This window comes from Arachis ipaensis, chromosome B2 (assembly GCF_059453495.1).
Source record: "Arachis ipaensis isolate K30076 ecotype BB chromosome B2, ASM5945349v1, whole genome shotgun sequence".
Taxonomy (NCBI): domain Eukaryota; kingdom Viridiplantae; phylum Streptophyta; class Magnoliopsida; order Fabales; family Fabaceae; genus Arachis; species Arachis ipaensis.
Window position 1 is genome coordinate 86,019,485 of NC_142437.1, and position 7,493 is coordinate 86,026,977.

The window sequence follows — 7,493 nt, forward strand, 5'->3', positions numbered from 1 at the left end:
ATGGAGGACGTTGCTTCAATCATGAAACTGAGAGTGGTCTTAGATAGATCAGAGACTACAGTTGCTAAGTCAAAGTGGCTCTGCTTAGAATTCTTTGTCTGTTACTGAGAAGATGATGGAAAAGGTTTGCTATTGCCAAACCTGTTTCTTCCACCATTATTATTACTGAAGCCTTGATTAGGCTTCTGTTGATCCTTCCATGAGAAATTTGGATGATTCCTCCATGAAGGATTATAGGTGTTTCCATAGGATTCTCCCATGTAATTCACCTCTGCCATTGTAGGATTCTCAGGGTCATAGGCTTCTTCTTCAGAGGAAGCCTCCTTAGTACTGCCTAGTGCAGCTTGCATTCCAGACAGACTCTGAGAAATCATATTGACTTGCTGAGTCAATATTTTATTATGAGCCAATATTGCATTCAGAGTATCAATCTCAAGAACTCCTTTCTTCTGAGTTGTCCCATTATTCATAGGATTCCTTTCAGAAGCATACATGAACTGGTTATTTGCAACCATTTCAATGAGTTCCTGGGCTTCTGCAGGCATCTTCTTCAGATGAAGAGATCCTCCAGCAGAGTGGTCCAATGACATCTTGGACAATTCAGAGAGACCATCATAGAATATACATATGATGCTCCATTCTGAAAACATGTCAGAAGGACACCTTCTGATCAATTGCTTGTATCTTTCCCAAGCTTCATAGAGGCATTCACCTTCCTTCTGTCTGAAGGTTTGGACTTCCACTCTAAGCTTGATCAACTTTTAAGGTGGAAATAATTTTGCCAAGAAAGCATTGACCAACTTTTTCCAAGAGTTTAGGCTATCTTTAGGTTGTGAGTCCAACCACGTCCTAGCTCTGTCTCTTACAGCAAAGGGAAAAAGCATAGGTTTGTAGACCTCAGGATTAATCCCATTGGCCTTAACAGTGTCACAGATTTGCAAGAATTCAGCTAAGAACTGATGAGGATCTTCCAATGGAAGTCCATGAAACTTGCAATTCTGTTGCATTAGAGAAACTAATTGAGGTTTAAGCTCAAAGTTGTTTGCTCCAATTGCAGGAATTGAGATGCTCCTTCCACAAAAGTCAGAAGAGGGTGCAATAAAGTCACCAAGCATCTTCCTTGCATCACCACCATTGTTATTGGGTTCGGCCATCTCTTCTTCTTTTTCAAAAAATTCTGTCAGGTCCTCTCCAGAGTATTGTGCTTTAGCTTCTCTTAGCTTCCTCTTTAGAGTCCTTTCAGGTTCTGGATCAACTTCAACAAGAATGTTCTTGTTCTTTCTCCTGTTCATATGAAAAAGAAGAGAACAGAAAAGAATAGGAATCTTCTATGTCACAGTATAGAGATTCCTTTATGTGAGTAGAAGAATAGAAGAGTAGAATGAAGAAGAGAGAAGATGAGGAATTCGAACACAGAGAGGGAGAGAGGGTTTGAATTATAAGAAGAAGAGAAGTGTTGGTAAATAAATAAATAAATAGAAAGAGATGAGAGAGAGAATTCGAATTTTAAATTAAAATAAAAGGAAAATATTTTTGTTTTTATTTTAATTATTAGTTAGTATTCGAAATTTAAGAGAAGAGATAAAATAAAATTTGAAAACTAAATAATTAATTAATTAAAAATATTTTTGAAAAAGTGGTTAGTGATTTTCGAAAATTGGAGAGAGAAAAGTAGTTGGGTGGTTTTGAAAAAGATATGATTGAAATAAAAAAATTTTAAAATCAAACAAAAAAGTCAAGTAGTTAATTGAAAAAGATTTGAAAATCAATTTTGAAAAGATGAGAAGTTAGAAAAAGATTTTGCAATTAAATTTTGAAAAAGGTATGATTGAAAATCATTTTGAAAAAGATTTGAAAAGGAAATTAAAAAGATTTGATTTTTTTAAATTAAAGTTGACTACTTGACTAATAAGAAATTAAAAGATATGATTCGAGAATTTAAAGATTGATCCTTTCTTAATAGGCAAGTAACAACTTGAAAATTTTTGAATCAAAATTTTAATTGTTAACATTAATTTTGAAGTAAAAGTAAGAAAAAGATTTTGAAAATCAAATTTTTAAAGTTTTCGAAAATAAAAAAAATGAAAAAGATTTGATTTTTGAAGAAGATTTGAAAAAATAAAGTTTTTAAATTGAAATTTTGACTTGACTAACAAGGAACAACTAAATTTTAAAACTTTTTTACTGAATCAATTCAAAATTTTGAAAATTATGAGTAAAATAAGGGAAAGATATTTTTTTATTTTTGAATTTTTAATGAGAAGAGAGAAAAACACCAGAATGACTCAAAACATGAAAATTTAATATCAAAACTAATAATGCATGCAAGAACACTTTGAATGTTAAGATGAACACCAAGAACACTTTGGAGATCATGATGAACATCAAGAACATAATTTTGAAAGTTTTTAAGAAAAGAAAGACATGCAAGACACCAAATTTAAAAATTTTTTAAACTATAGACACTAATAATTCAAAAATGCATATGAAAAATATGAAAAGACACCAAACAAGAAAAATTTAAAGATCAAACAAAGAAATTCATCAAGAACAACTTGAAGATTATGAAGAACTCCATGCATGTGTTTTCAAAAATTTTAGTGAAAATTAAAAATATGCAATTAACACCAAACATAAAATATGACACATGACTCAAACAAGAAACATAAAATTTTTTGTTTTATGATTTTATTAATTATTTTGTATTTTTCAAAAATTTATTTGGAAAAAGAAAAATAAATAAATTCAAAATTTTTAATAGGAATTCCAAGAATCATGCAATGTTAGTCTAAAGCTTCGGTCCAAAAAGTTAGACATGGCCAATGGCCAGCCAAGCTTCAGCAGAACATTACGTACAACATTCAAATTGATGGGAATCAAAAGGCTCCTACAATGATAAGTGGAAGCCTCGGTCCAAAAAAATTAGACATGGCTTGATAGCCAGCCAGGCTTCAACAGATCATGATGAAACTAATCTGAGCAACAAGATGAATCGTCAGTTGTCCAAACTCGAACAATCTCCGGCAACGGCGCCAAAAACATGGTACGTGAATTGTTTGTTACTATTTAAACGGCGCTAAAAACTTGGTGCGCGTAACGTGATCTCAACACGTCTCCACAACTCCGCGTAAATAACCAGCAAGTGCACTGGGTCATCCAAGTAATACCTTACGTGAGTAAAGGTCGATCCCACAGAGATTGTCGGCTTGAAGCAAGCTATGGTCATCCTTGTAAATCTCAGTCAGGCAGATTCAAATGGTTATGGGGTTTTCATAATTAAAATATAAATAAAATATAAAATAATATAAAGTTACTTATGTAATTCATTGGTGGAAATTTCAGATAAGCGTCTGGAGATTCTTTGTTGCTTCAGAACCTCTGCTTTCCTATTGCCTTCTTCCAACCATGCGTTACCTCCTTCCATGGTAAGCTGTATGATCCTCTCGGATGAAAACAAATCCATATGCGCTGTCACCGCACGGCTAATCATCTGTCGGTTCCCGCTAGCATCGGAATAGGACCATTGTCCTTTTGTACACTGTCACTGCACCCAACATTCGCAGGTTTAAAGCTCGTCACAGTCATCCCTTCCCAGATCCTACTCGGAATACCACAGACAAGGTTTAGACTTTCCAGATCCCAGGAATAGCTGCCAATAATTCTAGCCTATACCACGAAGATACTAATCTCACAGATTTGGTCCGTGTATTAGATATCCAAGAGAGTATACTCCAACTGTCGTCCAATGACTACGTTGAACATCATGTAGATCGCTTTGTGGTTGTCAGGCACGCGACCTTGGCTAAGCGAGTAACGAAGATTGGGTGATTGTCACGGGTCACCCCTTCATTCTGACTTAATTGAATTAAGTACGAGAGTATATCTTGGAGAAGAAGCAATCGTGAATTGAATAGAAAACAGTAGTAATTGCATTAATTCATGAAGAACAGCAGAGCTCTACACCTTAATCTATGGGGTGTAGAAACTCCATCATAGAAAATACATAAGTGAAAGGTCTAGGCATGGCCAAATGACCAGCCTGCAAACGTGTACAATAGTCTATGATAGCATAAAACTTATCAAAGATGTAAAATAAATCTCTAAAAGTAGTTTTTATACTAAACTAGTAACCTAGGGTTACAGAAGATGAATAACTAAGTGCAGATAGTGCAGAAATCTACTTCTGGGGCCCACTTGGTATTTACTTGGGCTGAGCATTGAAGATTTTTCGTGCATAGGCTATTCCTGGAGTTAAACGCCATCTCTGGTGCCAGTTTGGGCGTTTAACTCCAATTCTGGTGCCAGTTTGGGCGTTTTACGCCAAGATGTTTTAGGCTAACTTTGAACGCCAGTTTGGGCCATCAAATCTCGAGAAAAGTATGGACTATTATATATTACTAGAAAGCCCAGGATGTCTACTTTCCAAAGCAATTGAGAGCACGCCAATTGAGCTTCTGTAGCTCCAGAAAATTCACTTCGAGTGCAGGGAGGTCAGAATCCAATAGCATTTGCAGTCCTTTTTCAGCCTTTGAATCAGATTTTTGCTCAGGTCCCTCAATTTCAGCCAGAAAATACCTGAAATCACAGAAAAACACACAAACTCATAGTAAAGTCCAGAAATGTAATTTTTGAATAAAAACTAATAAAAATATAATAAAAAGTAACAAAAATTTACTAAAAACTATGTAAAAACAATGCCAAAAAGGGTATAAATTATCCGCTCATCATTGACCCACTTGTGCCTCCAAATTTCTAATGGAAGACCTTGTTTCAGTTATGAAACTAAGAGTGGTCTTAGATAGATGATGAGCGGATAATTTATACGCTTTTTGGCATTGTTTTTAGGTAGTTTTTAGTATGATTTAGTTAGTTTTTAGTATTTTTTATTAGTTTTTAAATAAAAATCACATTTCTGGACTTTACTATGAGTTTTTCTGTGATTTCAGGTAATTTCTGGCTGAAATTGAGGGACTTGAGCAAAAATCTGATTCAGAGGCTGAAGAAGGACTACAGATGTTGTTGGATTCTGACCTCTCTGCACTTGAAATGGATTTTCTAGAGCTACAGAAACGTAATTGGCACATTCTCAATTGCGTTGGAAAGTGGACATCCAGGTCTTTCCAGAAATATATAATAATAGTCCATTCTTTGCCCGAGTTTTGACGATGCAAACTGGCGTTCAAACGCCAACTTCCTGCCCTATTCTGGAGTTAAAGGCCAGAAACAAGTTGCAAATCAGAGTTAAACGCCAGAAACAGGCTATAACCTGGCGTTTAACTCCAAAAAGAGTCTCTACACATGGAAGCTCAATGTTCAGCCCAATACCACACCAAGTGGGCTCGGAAGTGGATTTCTGCATCATTTACTTATTTTCTGTAACCCTAGCTACTAGTTTAGTATAAAAACTACTTAAAGTGATTTATTTCACATCTTTTGATCATTTTTGAGACTATCTTTGTATCACTTTTGATCATTGATCACGTTTAGGGGGGGCTGGCCATTCGGCCATGCCTGGACCACTTTCACTTATGTAATTTTCAACGGTGGAATTTCTACACCCCATAGATTAAGGTGTGGAGCTCTGCTGTTCCTCATGAATTAATGCAAAGTAGTATTGTTTTCTTATTCAATTTGAGCTTATTCCTCTTCTAAGATATTCGCTTGCACCTCAACATGATGAATATGATGATCCGTGACACTCATCACTATTCTCAACCTATGAACGCGTGCCTGACAACCACTTCCGTTCTACCTTGGATTGGGCGTGTATCTCTTAGCCTCCTGGTTCATGATCAGAGTCTTCGTGGTATAGGCTAGAATTATTGGCGGCCATCCCTGAGATCCGGAAAGTCTAAACCTTGTCTATGGTATTCCGAGTAGAATCTGGAAAGGGATGACTGTGACGAGCTTCAAACTCGCAAGTGTTGGGCATAGTGACAGACGCAAAAGGATCAATGGATCCTATTCCAACATGAGTGAGAACCGACAAATGATTAGCCGTGCGGTGACAGCTCATTTGGACCATTTTCACTGAGAGGATGGGAAGTAGCCATTGACAACGGTGATGCCCAACATACAGCTTGCCATGGAAAGGAGTATGAATGATTGAATGGAAGCATTAGGAAAGCAGAGGTTCAGAAAGAATAAAGCATCTCCATACGCTTATCTGAAATTTCTACCAATGAATTACATAAGTATCTCTATCTTATTTTCTGTTTTAATTATATTTTAATTATCAAAATCCCATAACCATTTGAATCTGCCTGACTGAGATTTACAAGATGACCATAGCTTGTTTCAAGCTGACAATCTCCGTGGGATCGACCCTTACTCACGTAAGGTTTATTACTTGGACGACCCAGTGCACTTGCTGGTTAGTTGTGCGGAGTTGTGAAAAGGAGTTAAGATTATAATCGTGCGTACCAAGTTTTTAGCGTCGTTGAGATCACAATTTCGTGCACCAATAGATCAGAGACTATGGTTACAAACTCAGAGAGGCTCTGCTTAGAATTCTCTGTCTGTTGCTCAGAAGATGATGGAAAAGGTTTGCTATTGCCAAACCTATTTCTCCCACCATTATTATTATTGAAGCCTTGATTAGGCTTCTGTTGATCCTTCCATGAGAAATTAGGATGATTCCTCCATGAAGGATTATAGGTGTTTCCATAGAATTCTCCCATGTAATTCACCTCTTCCATTGCAGGATTCTCAGGGTCATAAGCTTCTCCTTCAGAGGAGGCTTCTTTAGTACTGTTGGATGCAGCTTGCATTCCAGTCAGATTTTGAGAAATCATATTGACTTGCTGGGTCAATATTTTATTCAGAGCCAATATTGCATTCAGTGTATCAATCTCAAGAACTCCTTTCTTCTGAGTCATCCCATTATTCACAGGATTTCTTTCAGAAGTGTGCATGAACTGGTTATTTGCAACCATTTCAATGAGTTTCTGGGCTTCTGCAGGAGTCTTCTTCAGATGAAGGGATCCACCAGCAGAGTGATCCAAGGACATCTTGGATAATTCAGACAGACCATCATAGAATATACATAAGATGCTCCATTCTGAAAGCATGTCAGAAGGACACCTTCTGATCAATTGCTTGTATCTTTCCCAAGCTTCATAAAGGGATTCACCTTTCTTCTGTCTGAAGGTTTGGACTTCCACTCTAAGCTTGCTCAACTTTTGAGGTGGAAAGAATTTGGCCAAGAAAGCATTGACCAACTTTTCCCAAGAGTTCAGGCTTTCTTTAGGTTGTGAGTCCAACCATATCACAACTCTGTCTCTTACAGCAAAGGGGAAAAGCATAAGTCTGTAGACCTTAGGATTAACCCCATTAGTCTTAACAGTGTCACAAATTTGCAAGAATTCAGCTAAGAACTGATGAGGATCTTCCAATGGAAGTCCATGAAACTTGCAATTCTATTGCATTAGAGAAACTAATTGAGGCTTAAGCTCAAAGTTGTTTGCTCCAATTGCAGGAATTGAGATGCTTCT

The 7,493-nt window shown here is 36.6% G+C and overlaps 2 non-coding genes across 2 annotated transcripts; both read left to right on the forward strand.

The window, feature by feature from the left end:
- The first annotated feature begins 648 nt into the window (after window positions 1-648).
- LOC148574691 (small nucleolar RNA R71) lies at window positions 649-752 on the forward strand. Its single transcript, XR_015905932.1, has one exon. It is a non-coding gene; the product is annotated as a small nucleolar RNA R71 (small nucleolar RNA).
- Window positions 753-7,064: 6,312 nt separating this feature from the next.
- On the forward strand, window positions 7,065-7,172 carry LOC148574692 (small nucleolar RNA R71). Its single transcript, XR_015906392.1, has one exon. It is a non-coding gene; the product is annotated as a small nucleolar RNA R71 (small nucleolar RNA).
- Window positions 7,173-7,493: the final 321 nt, after the last annotated feature.